Source organism: Macrotis lagotis, chromosome 2 (genome assembly GCF_037893015.1).
Source record: "Macrotis lagotis isolate mMagLag1 chromosome 2, bilby.v1.9.chrom.fasta, whole genome shotgun sequence".
In the NCBI taxonomy this organism is placed as follows: Eukaryota; Metazoa; Chordata; class Mammalia; order Peramelemorphia; family Peramelidae; genus Macrotis; species Macrotis lagotis.
Window position 1 is genome coordinate 203,611,341 of NC_133659.1, and position 14,983 is coordinate 203,626,323.

The 14,983-nt window shown below is 35.2% G+C and overlaps 1 protein-coding gene across 3 annotated transcripts in view; it reads right to left on the reverse strand.

The window, feature by feature from the left end:
• TEN1 (TEN1 subunit of CST complex) overlaps positions 1-14,983 on the reverse strand; it is a 30,694-nt gene that overhangs the window by 14,534 nt on the left and 1,177 nt on the right. Inside the window, exon 2 of one of the 3 annotated variants that reach the window (XM_074224530.1) lies at positions 6,136-6,240. The exons of the other annotated variants lie outside the window; for them this stretch is intronic. The gene's annotated coding sequence lies outside the window, so the exon portion shown is untranslated. The remainder of the gene's footprint in view (positions 1-6,135; positions 6,241-14,983) is intronic. 3 annotated transcript variants of the gene reach the window in all.

Here is a 14,983-nt window from a genome sequence, read left to right on the forward strand (position 1 = left end):
TAAACCAAAGTCATAGAGGCAATAACAAGGGGCAAATTTGGATTCAGGATACCCAGCAAGGGATGAGGGTGAGAATAATGAGTCCAGGATGGTCTCTAGAGAAGCAAAACCTTGGTGAATGGAGGGTGGTTGTGCCCTTGGCAAAAATATAAGGAAGTCAGTGGGTTGGAGCTTAGGAGGTAAGTTTTCTACATTCACATCAAGAACCTGATGACTATGAGTTATTGTCAATGCTTTCTCCCTCATTTTTCAAGCCAAGATACTACTGCCTCAAGGCTGGCCAATTTAAAAACAAGGAGTGAAATTTCACCATGAGAACAAGGGTTGGAACCTTCCGATCATGCACTGCCTATTTTAGTTCTTCTGTGGAACCAGTTCTCTTTCTGCTCTCTCCACAACCTCTGTCCCCTTTGTTCCATTTTCATCAATAAATATTCAGAGAACACTTCTGTTCAAGGGTTCAAAACCTGCCTCTCAGAGTGACCTTGGGCAAAACACTCAACTTGCCTGGGTTTTGGTTTCTCAGACCACTAGGTGGTCTCTGAGATCCCTTCTCAAAGATAATGATCCCAAGATAAGCTCTCCCAAATCCCTCCTCTCTCATAGGATCATAAGGTAATAGCCTCAGGTCTATTAATCATTATCTACTTCAATTCTCACACTACACAGATAAAGAAATAGAGCCTAGAGAAATTATATGATTTTTTTTTCAAGGTGACTCAGACTAAATAACTAAGTCAGGATTGATGTTCAACCAGCATTCTTTCCTCCCAGCTGCCTCCTCTTTATTTTATTATTTTTTTTTTGCAAGGCAATGGGGTTAAGTGGCTTGCCCAAGGCCACACAGCTAGGTAATTTATTGAGTGTCTGAGGCCAAATTTGAACTCAGGTACTCCTGAGTGCTCTATCCATTGCGCTACCTAACCACTCCATGCTGCCTCCTCTTTAACAAAAAAAAAAACTGAGGCCATCAACCATGAGCTCTCTCATCTTCCCTAGCCATACCTTTGAAAACTTACACATATTTATTCAACCTCTCCTGTGCTCATGTCTCCAAGGAAGAACTAGTCCTTCTCTTTGTCAAACTTATCCCTCCCCAACATTGTCTTTGAGTCCATCATTTTCTGTTTCCTTTTATATTTTTGCCCCAACAATCATTCCTTTCCTCTCCCCCTTTCATCTTCAATCTCTCCTTTTCTACCCTTTTCTTCCATGCTTTTTACATAAACATATCCAAGGTTTCCCTGTCCTTAAAAAACCTTTCCTAGGATGTCAATCAATTGAGGAATGGTTAAATAAGCTGTGGTATATGATTGTGATAGATTATAATTGCGCTATAAGAAATGACAAGCAGGATGATTTCAGAAAAAAACTGCAAAGACTTGTATGAACTGGTGCAAAGTGAAGAACAGAACCAGGAGAACGTTGTACATAATAACAACACTGAAGAATTGTGAATGACTTATTCTCAGCAATACAAAGATACAAGACAATCCCAAAGAATTAAAAATGAAGTGTACTATCCATCTCCAGAGAAAGAGCAAATATTGTTTGAATACAGACTGAAGAATGCCATTTTTCACTCTCTCTTTTTTAAATTAATCTTCTTGTACAAATTGTTCTATGGAAATGTTTTATAAGATTACACACGTATAATCTAAAAAACAAACTACAACAAACCTTCCTAGGATCTACCATTGCTTCAAGTTAATATTCCTTATCTTAATTCCTCTCTATCCCTGCCAAGTTCCAAGAAGATTTGGCTACTTTCACTGCCTCTACAGAGAAATATGCTCTATAAATAATCTGATTCCTCTGCACTATGTATCTTACATTAACACTGACCCCCATCCCATTGTTCCATTTTCTATAGTTGCAATGAAATGGAGAAAGATGGGAAAACTAATATGAATTGATGCAGAATGAATTAAAAAAAACAGGAAATTAATACAGCCAAAGACAAAAAGGACAAAAAATTCAAAACCAAATGATATATAATTATAATGAGCAAATTCAGCCCCTAAGAAGAGATGAGAAAATTCACCTCCTTCTGGGAATGTGCCACCAGCTCACCAGGAAACTGACTACACTACAAATCAGGAATTGATTTGTTATTTTGTTTATTGTCTAGACTTAAGAACATGATGGAGAAAATGTTAATAATGCAGATAAAATTTTAAAATTAGTTGTATATACACCCCTGCCTTCTTCCTTCCCTTCTTTGCAAAGATGGAGGTCTACATATGGGAAACATTGTCTATATTTCAAACTTGATGTTACTGATTAGTTTTGTTGCATTTTCCTCCCCTTAATCTATTTTACAAACTGAACTTATTGAATAAGAGAGCAGGGGTGAATATGATGTGAAAAATGTGAAAAACATGAAAAAATGTGAAGAAACAAGATACATTAATAATAATTCAGTTACCCTACCAAAAAAAAAACACAACCAAAAAACTAAACTCCTTAAAGGCATAGATTTTAGTATTCCTAGAGACTAAAATAACAATAGCTGATGTTTGAATAATGCTTTGGGGCTGATAAAATGGTTGGTATAATACCTTTCAATAACTAGGGTTAGGGACCTCTGTGATCTGGAAAATCCTCATAAAAATTTTTTAGCCCTCCCTTCATACCAAAGAAGTCTTACTTTTATTTTTCTTTTACAGGGGGTTTACAATTTGTAAAATTTTGGTTAAGTATTTGGTAATAGCTATATTATAAAATATTATACATATATTTTATGCATTTCTGAGTTTCTAAATTTTTTTTCTGTTATCTGCTAGCCTTAAGTGTTGTCTTGACTTCTGCAAAACTTCCAAAAAATTCCCATTTAATTTCTTATTCTGACTGAGATATATCAAAACTTCAATGGGAGAAAATCACAATATGGAAGGGCTAACCATGCTTATTTGACCATATGACTCTGCCATTATCACCATTTTATAAATAAGGAAACAAGAGTCAGACCAAGTGACTGATATGGGCTCCCAAAGCTAACAAGAGTTCAAAGTAGGAATTCAAATACAGATCTTCTTTGCTTTACAAAGCTTTGTTTGCTCTGCCACTGGGCTTAGATCTGTACACAGATAATTAAACATAAAATAATAGGGGGGGTAAAAAGAAGTATTTAAAAATGGGGTAAGGATGCCCCCCCATACTCTGTGGACTCATGAAGTGAGTATGAACAATGAATTTTTCCATGTATTTGACTTATTTTTCTGGTTCTTTAAAAGCAGAGTTGATGGGCAAGGTCAACTTTTACAGATACTAAAGAAGGCTTCAAACTTAGGGAAATATTAATGTATGTGTCAACATAATTCTGTTTTGCTCTTTAAGGTCAAAACTGGTAATATTTGAACCTGATTAGGACCAGCTATGGATAGGTCAACACATTTATTTTACAGGCCAACACTCACTGAAGGGAGGAAAATTCATTGTATATTATTTAAGGTTTTTTTTATTTTGCTGACTTTTTTTTTTACTGTTTTCATTTTAAAAATTTTGTTTCAAGGGTTGATTCCCTGGGGGGGGGGGGCCAAAGGAGATGGCTAGAAGAGAAAAACATATATATACACACACACACACACACACACACACACACACACACATAAATCAACAAAATCAATATAAAAACAAAAGATTTCAATAAAAAACAATTTAAAAAGAAAGATTCTGTTTTTTTAGAATTTTTTAGAATTTTCAATAAAGAATAAAACTATATTCCCTTTTTTGTTTAATATAGAGGGAAGGAGAATTAAGGAAGGCTTCACAAGAGAAAGTGTCAAAAATGGATTTTGGGAGAATTGACTCCATTCTGTGCTATATCTGAATTTTTTCCCCTTTTTCTGTGTGACATCAAGTGTACTGATTATCTTTATCTTCTTCAGTACTTCCCTTCCTCCATTCACTTTATAGTTAAAAAAAGAAAATTCATAGGACTTTGAATAATTCCAGGAACTCAATCATTTCTCTTTATCTTACAGAGAAGCTAAGTAACTAATTGACCAATAAAGAAAATATTATTCTCTCTGATTTGGGGTTAATAGCTATACTAAAGGTCTCTATAACAGTTTAAGTATCTTTTCCTAATAATGTCTCTCAAAACTGACCCTACCCAAAACTACTTTTGTAAGCCTGCTTCCCTGACCTACCTTATCTTACCCAACAACTCTCTGGTTTAGGTGGCTCAGGAGGAGAGATGACATAGATAAAAGACAGATGCAGACAAATATATGAATAGGTATGTTGTGGTTGTTAAATTGTTTTCAGTTCTGTCTTTTTGTGATCCCATTTGGGTTTTCTTGGTAAAGATACTGGAGGAGGTTTGCCATTTCCTTTTCCACTTCATTTTACAGATGAAGAAATTGGGGCAACAAAAGGTTAAGTAGTGACTAGTCCAGGGTCACACAGCTAGGAACTATCTGAGGCTGAATTTGAACTCAGGTCTTCTGATTCCAGGGAGGGTACTCTAATCATTGTGCCACCTAGGTGATAAATATGTATATAAATACACACACACACACACAAACACACACACACACACCTCAATGTGTGTATTCATATGGATATAGAGAAAGAGATAAATAGTATATATACATATATATATATATATATATATATATGGAGGCAGCTAGGTGGCGCAGTGGGGTGGCTAGGTGGTGCAGTGGATAAAGCACCGGCCCTGGAGTCAGGAGTACCTGGGTTCAAATCCAGTCTCAGACACTTAAAAATTACCTAGCTATGTGGCCTTGGGCAAGCCACTTAACCCCATTTGCCTTGCAAAACCCTAAAAAAAAAATAGTTATTATATATGTCTATATGCAGACACATATATACATAATCAATGGCACTGAAGTACACATAGCCATCACCAACTGATAGGGTGTGTCACATTCAAGTGGATAAACTGCAATGTACTTGTCTGTGCTAGCTTATTCATACAGTGGCTTGCAAAGACCTGAAAATTCTTGCAACACAAGTGACACTTGAGAGGAGACTTGAAAAATAATAAGGATTCTGAGAAAGACAGGCATTACAGGTATTAGGGACAATTTTTTTTTAACATGCACAGATGCAGTAGATCAGAATTTGCTGCTACAAGCTTGGAGAACAACTAGTTGAAGCACAATTTAGCTGGCATGTAAAATACTTATCCTAGAAGCGGTAGGGAAGCATCAAAAACTTGAACACACTGAAGTTACTTGGTCATGATCCCTCTTCCTTCCAAACAAAAGAGTCTTATATTTGTTTCATACGTATCTATCCACAGATATCCAGTCTAGAATGTAAGTTCCAGGAAAGCAAAGAATTGGACTTTTATCCAGCATGCATTATTTCCTTGAAAATAAGGTCTTATATTACTTTTTTTTTTTAAGGTTTTTGCAAGGCAAATGGGGTTAAGTGGCTTGCCCAAGGCCACACAGCAAGGTAATTATTAAGTGTCTGAGGTCAGATTTGAACCCAGGTACTCCTGACTCCAGGGCTGGTGCTCTATCCACTGTGCCACCTAGCTGCCCCATCCCATGAATTCTTCACCCAAGTCACAACCTCTTGCAAGCTCAGCTTCACAAAGTTTCCACATTGATTTCTCTCCATTCTATTTTCAATATAATCATTGATTTCCATGAATAAATGGTCCTTGAATGGCTTGTTTATTGCAATATCAAGAATCTGGAGATAGCAGTCTTCATTCCTATGAGAATCATTATTTGACCTCTTCTCTCTAGGTGGTACTTCATGTCTTTAGGGCTGTGAGTGGCTCAGGAGGAAAAAATGAAGCTGGTGACTTAGCAAAGTTCCCACCCAACTTAAATCTTGTCTTGGTGTCACCTCCTGGAAGTCATGCTCTTCTTCAAGAACAAAGGACAAAACATCATCATCATTATTGAGTTGAATTCTCTTCCTACTTAAAAGCCTGGTCCTTTTCATTTTCCTTTCCTGATTTGTCCCTTAACAATGGTTATCCCTTAAGTTGATATCCTGAACCTTCTCTACTTCTGATTCTACACTCTCCCTATGTGATATCATCAACTCCCATGAACTAACTCTCAAGTTTATATATCCAGTCTAATTTCTCAACTTAATAAAAAAGGTTTTTGTTTTGTTTTGTTTTAAGGAAGTTCATGGCATTACCTAAATCCTTCTTTGATGTTGACAAGAGGGGTGGGTCAGGTTTCATGTGGGTAGAGAGAGAAAGGAGACACCCCAGTTGATAGAGCCTCTCCCTTTTTCAATTCACTGCAATTAGAGAAGTCACTTTTAATATTAAATATTAATAGAAGTAGAGAAAAGAGAAGGTTATTTTGGAAGGCTATTAATCATTGACTTGCCTAGTAAGATAGGAGAGCATACCTCAGAGAACAAAGCTAAATCACTGGTGAAGATAAATATAAAATAAGAAATCAAGGAAGAAACATTTTAAAAAAAGAGGTTTTATTCTACACTGAGCAGTTGGAAAGTACAACTGTAACATGTCTATCAGAAGGGCTATTCCCTACCAACATAGGATGTCTGCATAGTATGTGTTGTTTTATAGACAATAGACATATGGTAAACTGAATTTTTGTAAATTGAATTATTAGAGGGCAAAGTGAAGAGCCCTGTAATGAAAATAACCATGATTGCCTTTTAAATGTAAGAATCATACATCTATACTGGACAGGAAGGGAAGTTCAATGAAAAAAAAAAACCCTGGAAGGATTATCTTCCCCCTGCTCCTTGACATGGTTAGAAAGTGGGTATGATAGAAAGTAAAGAAATAGAACAGTTGTTGTTCAGTCTTTTTCAGTAATGTCCAACTCTTTATGACCCCATTTCTCAGCAAAGATACTGGAGTGGTTTGCCATTTCTTTCTTCAGTTCATTTTACAAATGCAGGAACTGAGGCAAAGAGGGTAAAATAAGTGATCAAAGGTCATACAACTAGAACATGTCTGAGGCCAGATTTAAACTCATAAAAATGAATTCACTGAGTCCAACATTATCTACTGGGGAAAAAGATTAAAACATTCTTATGTTCAATTTAGATCAATATATACCATGGAAATAATGTAAAGACTAACCTTCTGTGGGAGTAGGGGGAGGGAAACAAGATAAGGGGAAAAATTATAAAACTCAAAATAAATAAAATCTTTCTAAAAAAAAATTCTCATGAAAGTTAGTTGACACAACCTTTAACCCAGTCATTAAAAATGCAACTCACTTCTTTATCTTCATTGCAAATTCAGAAGCCAATAAATAAAGAGCATTTTTCAGATTGCACAACTAAGTGTCATCATCCAGTTTGTGCAGAGGCCAACTAGAATAAAAGGAATGAATGGGGGAGGGCAAGGACTACTGTCTCAAGGAAGGCTTCCTATGCAATACTATGTAACATTAAAATACTCATAATGATCACTGACATTTACCTAGGGATAGAGACTAGTCCTGTGATTTATTTCAGAAATGTAAGATACTTCTCTTCCAAAGCCAGTCAGTGCCTTCTTTGCAATGTATAATCTTAGCTACTCAGAGCATTGAGAAATTAAATGAAAGTGCCTATCAGATGTGACCCCTGAAGCCAGGTTTTCATGATTTGAAGCCAGCTCTCTATCCACTTGACAAAGATTGCATTCAAGAATTGTTAACATAGCACTTTAAAGTCTATTGTCTTTGAAATCCCAATAAAACCCCACTCATTTTGAAAAGTTCAAATTCTTATATAGGTTTTAATAAAAGACAATTTTGTTTACATTTAGGTACTACTTGTCAAGTCATTCTGATCAGAGCTTAGAGTCTGGGGGAAGGAAACCATTATCTATCATCATCATCAATGAAAAATACATAATGCTTTAGAGATCTGTAAAGAACTCTTCATCATATTATTCCATCTTTGAAACAAGCCTGTAATAGAGGTTCTAAAAACAAAGGGTCTCTATTTTACAGAGCTCATTTCAGTGAAAGGAATATTGCATCTGAAGGATCTTCTTTAATGCAGACTAGCAACTCAGTATTACATCTTTCATTTGGAAGTGGACCAATGACATCCCAGGGTTATCTATACTTCTGAGAAGTCTTGGAGACAAAATTCCTGTATGTTTCAGAAGTCTGACTTTGAAAATCTTTCCTGACTTTCAGGCCAGCCACCATGACAATGCATTTCAAAATCTCCATTTTATAGACAAGAAAACTGAGGTTCAGAGGTTAACTGATCAGCTCATAGTCATGACATTTGCACCAGGGAAGAAAAACTGACTCAAAATTCAACTATCTTAAATGCAAATAAAAGGCTGTTACAGCCTAGAAGGGTCAAAGAAAGAATCTGTGGAGGCAGCATTTGTTATTCATACAATAAAGTTATTAAAATGTAATCTGATGAAAATTGACTAAAAATTTCAATTTATAGAACTCCATTACAAAAAGAATCCTTAACATAAACATCTTTAGTGTTGCCTCTACCTTGTATTATTATTCAGTAGGAATAATGAATCCCATGTTAGGATTATAACAAATTTCCCATAATTCCCAAATAATTGAGTTTAACTAAATAAATAAAAAGACCATTTCTGCTACTGATTAAAAAAAATGTCACTTCTTTAACCAGTTTGGACTGTCCTACAATAATGTGAACATTGTGGGACTATGGAAAGAACAGTGGAGGAATAAAAAGCCACATACTGTGACCACATGCTGTGCTAAGCACTTTTTGAATATTATCTCATTTGAGCTTCACAACAATCCTTCAAGGTTGGAACTATTATTATCTTCATTTTATAATTGAAGAAACTGAGACAAACAGAATGACTTGCCCAGGGTTACACAGCTGACTAAGTATCTGAAGCCAATTTTGAACCTGGGCCTTGCTGACTCCACTATCTACTTCACCACCTAGTTGTCTAAGAGTTTAGATCCTGACTGCCCCACTTTAATTAGGGGGATAACATTAACTACTCTGAATCCTAATTTCTCCACTAGAAAATGAAAATAATGTCACTACCAATTCCTACCCCAATTTATCCTTAGGATATTAAATCTGATGAATTCAGTATAATAAATTACAGGAATTCTTTATAACTTTTACATAGTACTACATAAATATGGGGTTTTATTTCTAGTTTCAACTGATTTCATTAAAATGTAGAATGACAGAGTAGTAAGAGACCCTAGATATCACATATAGATGGAAAAAACAAACAAACCTAGGGCTGAAACTGAAGAAGAGCATTGGACTATCCCATTAAGTAGCATTCAGGAAAAGAATTCAGGTTTACTGATTCCTAGGACAAATAATTTTTCCACCATACCACTTACATTAATAACTATAATAACAACTACCACTTATGTAGTACTTTCAACATTTGTCAAGAGCCTTCAATAAGATGATTTTGTTTGATCCTTACTAGGTTTCTACCACACCACTTATACTAACCATAATAACTACTACTTATACAGCATTTCCAACATTTACAGAGAATTTTTCATTGATGATCTGGTGAGATCTTTATGATCCAAAAGTGCAGTAGTACAAAAATATGATTAGACTCTATTTTTATGGAGAAGGAAACTAAGGTTCATGGTGGTTAAGTGACTTTCCTTATGGTCATACAACTAGTAACTGTCATAGGCAGGATTCAAATTTAAGTCTCTCAACTTCAAGTCTAGCATATTTTTGTTTTGTTTTGTTTTTAGGCTTTTGCAAGGCAAACGGGGTGAAGTGGCTTGCCCAAGGCCACACAGCTAGGTAATTATTAAGTGTCTGAAGCCGGATTTGAACCCAGGTACTCCTGACTCCAGGGCCAGTGCTTTATCCACTACACCACCTAGCCGCCCCCATAGCATGTTTTTTAACTACACAGTTTAGGTAGAGTCCATGTGTTATTTATAATATGCAATTTCATCTTCCTTGCTCTGAAATAGCTTTCATTGTCTCCTCATTATTCTAATTTTCTTATAATATCCAGGTACTTTTCTTTTCTAACCTCTTAACCTTTCTATATTTGAGCAACTGATGCTTCTCACTCTTTGTTGTAATCTTTCTCTTTGATGCTCTCCTGTCTCCTCCTTTGGCTTCCATAAACCCAAACTCTCCTCTTAACCCTCTGAGAGTTTTCAGTGAATATTATTTTATTTTTTTTACTAATTATGTGTAAAAATTTTTAAATATTTTTTGAGTTCCAAATTCTTTCCCTTCTCCCTTCCACTCTCAAGCAAGCAATTACATTATACATGTGCGATTGTGCAAAACATTCCCATATCAGTTATACTGTACAAGAAAAGTGACAAAAACATGAAAAAAATAAAGTGAAAAATAGTTTGCTTCAATCTTTATTCAACACCATCAGTTCAGTATTTTTCATCAAGTCCTTCAGAATTGTCTTGGATCTTTGTATTGTTGAGAACAGCTTAAGCCATTCACACTTTGATCATTATACAATACTGCTGATACTATGTATAATGTTTTCTTGATTCTGCTCATTTCACTCTGTATTAGTTCAAGTAAGTCTTTCCAGGTTTTTCAGAAAGCATCTTCCTCAAAATTTCTTAAGATATAATAGTATTCTACCATCTGTATCCAGAGAAAGAACTGTAGAGTTTGAACAAAAACCAAGGACTATTACCTTTAATGTAGGGGAAAAAAAAACCTGATCTTATTGTCTGATCTTACTATATCTCCTTATGCTTTATGTTTCTTCCTTAAGGATATGATTTCTCCCTCATCACATTCAATTTGGATCAATTTATACCATGAAAACAATATAAAGACTGGCAAATTGCCTTCTGTGGAGAGTGGGGGGAGAAAAGAAAGATTGTAAAACTCAAAATAAATAAAATCTTTATAATTAAAAAAAAAGATATGATCCCAATCATATATCACAACTTGTTCAATCATTCCCCAATTGATCGGCATTCCCTCAATTTCCATTTCTTTGCCACCACAAAAAAGAATTGCTATAAATATTTTTGTACATAAAGGTTCTTTTTCCTTTTATTTTAAAAAATCTCTTTGGAATACAGACCTATTAGTGGTATTTTGACTCAAAGGGTACACATAGTTTTAAAGTTTGGGCAAAGTTCCAAAATACTCTCCAGAATGGTTGGATCAGTTCACATCTCCACCAACAATGCATTAATGTCCCAATTTTCCTATATCCCTCCCCACATTTATTTTTCTTTTGTCATATTGGCTAATCTTATAGGTATGAGATTGTACCTCAGAGTTGTTTTAATTTGCCTTTCTCAGATCATGTTTTAGAGCAATTTTTTATATGACTATAGAGAACATTGATTTTTTTTCATCTGAAAACTGCTTTTTATTAATTGGGGAATGACTTATAAATTTGACTCAATTCTCTAGATATTTGAGAAATAAGGTCTTTAGCAGAGATACTGTAAAAAAAATTTTTCCCAGATTTTTGCTTTCCTTCTATTCTTGGCTGCTGTGGTTTGTGCAAAAGCCTTTTCAATTTAATGTAATCAAAATTATCCATTTAACAGCTTGTAATGCTCTTTATCTAATGTTTGGTCATAAATTTTTCCCTCACCCATGGATTTGACAGGTCAACTATTCTATGCTTTTCCTCATCCTCCTGCTGTCTTTTATACTAGAGTTTTAGCCTTTTCTCTATCTAGACTCTTTCCCTTGAGAATCTCATTTATTCCCCAAGATCATCTCTATGCAAATTATTCAGAAATCTATGTATTTATTCTCAACCTCCTTTTTGAATTCCAAGTCTCAATTTATAATTTTTGTTGGACATCTTCATTTCAATGTCCTGCTGATACCTCAAGCTTAACATCTCTCAAAGTGAACTTATCTTTGCTCAAAAACCTAGTTTTTCTATTTAAATTATCCACCATCCCAAGTCTCTTTAATTTTGCTCTCTCCCAACCTTATATAATCAAGTGTCAAGTCCTGTTGTTTCTATCCAGGCAACAGAATCATAACTTTTTTTTTTTTTGCATCCAGGACAAACATCATATTAACGCAATCTAAGTTTCCTTGAAGGCATAAAGGCAGGAATAGAAGCTACCTAGGAAATGTTGTTTAATTGTTTATATCTTGTTCATTCAAGTGTTGTCAGTGACCTGGTACAAAGCAACAATTCTACTAAGTCCTCTGCCTGGAAATATTTCTTGAATCTGTTCCCACTTTTTCATTTCCCCATAATCAACCATTTAAGTTTTCATTGCCTATCACTTGGACACCAATGCACAGCTTAGATTATTCAACTCTTTTATTAAAAAATCTTAAATATTCCCTACTGCCTACTGAATAAAAGTATAAATACCTTATCATGTTATTTAAGATCTTCAAAATCTGCCTTAACCTACTTTTCCATTCTTCCTTTATTTATTCCCCTTCATGTATTATACACTCTAACTAAATTATTTACCAAAAAATTTTTAAAAGTTTGATTTCCCTTTATAGCAGTCATTTCAACATTTCTTCTCCAGTTTGAAAACTTCCTTATAATAATAAAGAAAAACAAGTAAGTAAAATACATAGTATGGAGGTTATATCTGACAATCTAAAAAATATTTTTTTCCTATTAGTTTCCTGCTTCTTTGAGGTGAGATGTTAGGTTTCATTTTCTGTTTTTTTAAAATCTTGTTAGTGATATTTTCATTAATATTATGTTAGCCACTGTTTACATTATTTTGGGGGGAGAAGTTACTTCTATTGATTCATACAAATCTTCCTATGTTTTTCTGAATTTTTCATCTCTATCATTTCTTACTATAAAGAAACTTCTATGACATTTATATGCCATAGCCTTGTTCAGCCTTTCCAATCCAACAGTCACACACTCTTCAGGTCTCTACCACCACAAAGAGCTGTCATAAATATTTTGGTATAGATTGAATCTTTATTTCTTATCTTTTAGTTATTTGGGGTGTAAGCCCATAAATTGGATTACATCTTCCATTCTTGATCCTCTCCCCATTCTGTAATGATCATGTATACTTGATCTCTGAAATGTACTCCCACTCCATCTAAATTTATTTGGAGTCACTGCCATTATTCAAAGTCAAATTCCCTTGCCATTTCCTGTTTGAAGATTTCCTTGACTCTCTGAGCTCAAAATGATCCATATTTTCTCAAATTTCTCATATTTTGACCAGATTGTACTTATCACACTCTCCTTTGCATGATAATCATTTGGACATATGTCTTTCCCCCTATTATTAGACTAAAAGAGATAAAAAGTATAATGCAAAGAATGCAAAGATCACTGAATTTGGAGTCAAAGACTTGGAGTTCAAGATCCACCCTTATTTATGCAAGTCCCTTTACTGCCAGGGTCTGTTCCCTCATATGTAAAATGAAAATATTGGCCTGTATTATCTCTAAGCTCTTCTAACTCTACAATTCTGTCTTGAGAGTGGGGGCCAGGAACCTTGTATCCCCAATGCCTTTTTTGTACTTTCTCAAACAATCAAATGAATCTGGCTCATTAACTAGGGGATTCCAAGATCAGATCACAATCTGTCAATGCTTGTCCACATGTACCCCCCCTCCCCAATAAATTCACTATGATAAATGTGGAGGCCTTCCACATTTCTCTTGACATTGATTTCAAGGATGCCAAGGGAGCAAAGTAGCTGACTACTTATTATCCCTTCTTCTCATAGCCTGATCAGCCCATCTCCTTTTTTTATCCTACAGCTTCTTGATGACCTCAGGTATTGTTATAACCTGCTCTCATTCACATATACCTTTTCTTTGCTCTCTGTAAGAGTCATTTAAAATTCTTCTGCAGTTTAACAGAAGCAGCTTTGTGTCTCACTTTCACATAGCAACATTGGACATGTAGACACTTTAAGGGGGAGTGAAAGGAGGAGAGGAGATTTAGGGAGAGAAAAGAAATTTATTTAAACCTACATATGCCAGGCATTATGCTAAAGGTTTTTTTTTTTTTTTTTAACAAATATTATCTCAGGGCGGCTAGGTGGCGTAGTGGATAAAGCACTGGCCCTGGAGTCAGGAGTACCTGGATTCAAATCCAGTCTCACTTAATAATTACCTAGCTGTGTGGCCTTGGGCAAGCCACTTAACCCCGTTTGCCATGCAAAAACCTAAAAAAAAAAAACCACCCCAAATATTATCTCATTTGCTCTTTATCTTGTGAGGTAGTTGCTAATAACATCCCCATTTTACAGTTAAGAAGGTAACATGCCCCAGGTCACATGGCTAGGTCTAAGGCTGAATTTGAACTTGGATCTCAGTATTCTATCCATTACACTAGTTGCCTCTGCTAATCTTTAAAAAAAATGTTTAGTGAGGCAATATTGAGTGGGATATTCCCTCTTAAGAGTTAATATTCCTAGTGAAGTACTCTCAGAGGGAGAGAGAGATCTTGCATTCCCGGCCAGGCACCCTCCCGATTCTATTGGGGGGAGGGGGGAATAGTGGACTATTTCCAGAGAGACCCTGCATTTTCAGTTAGTCACCTATTTGATTATAAACCTATCTAAACTGGGAGAACAGTAGACTGTTCCCAGAAGAAAAAACCTTGCATTCCAATGAAGTTCATAAGACTCTTTTATTTGATCTAAGTAGACTGTTATTTCAATAAAATAGTTATAATCCTGAAGGTTATTCTCACCATCTGGATGGTGAGGTAATATTTTATGAAAACTTTTCATTTGTTGCGGTAGATTTTCACAAGCAGAATGTAACTCTGAAGACTAACCAATGAGTTGACAGAGAGGGACTTGCTTGACTGTCAATTCTGGGCAGCTCCTTGATCTTCACTACCTTTGTGAGACTTGAAATGTCCCCTTTTCTAGAGAAAAGCCAAAATAAACTTTCTTCTTTGTTCAGAGGAGTCTCTATATTTTTTTAAGTGGATTTTTATCCCACACAATATGATTAAGTGAATTCAAAAATATAAGATGTGGTTTTTGAAACTTTTGTCCAGCATTTGGAATCCATGTTTTGTGGTTTTTGTGGAGCAACGGGATTAAGTGACTTGGCTAATGGTATACAGCTAGTAAGTATC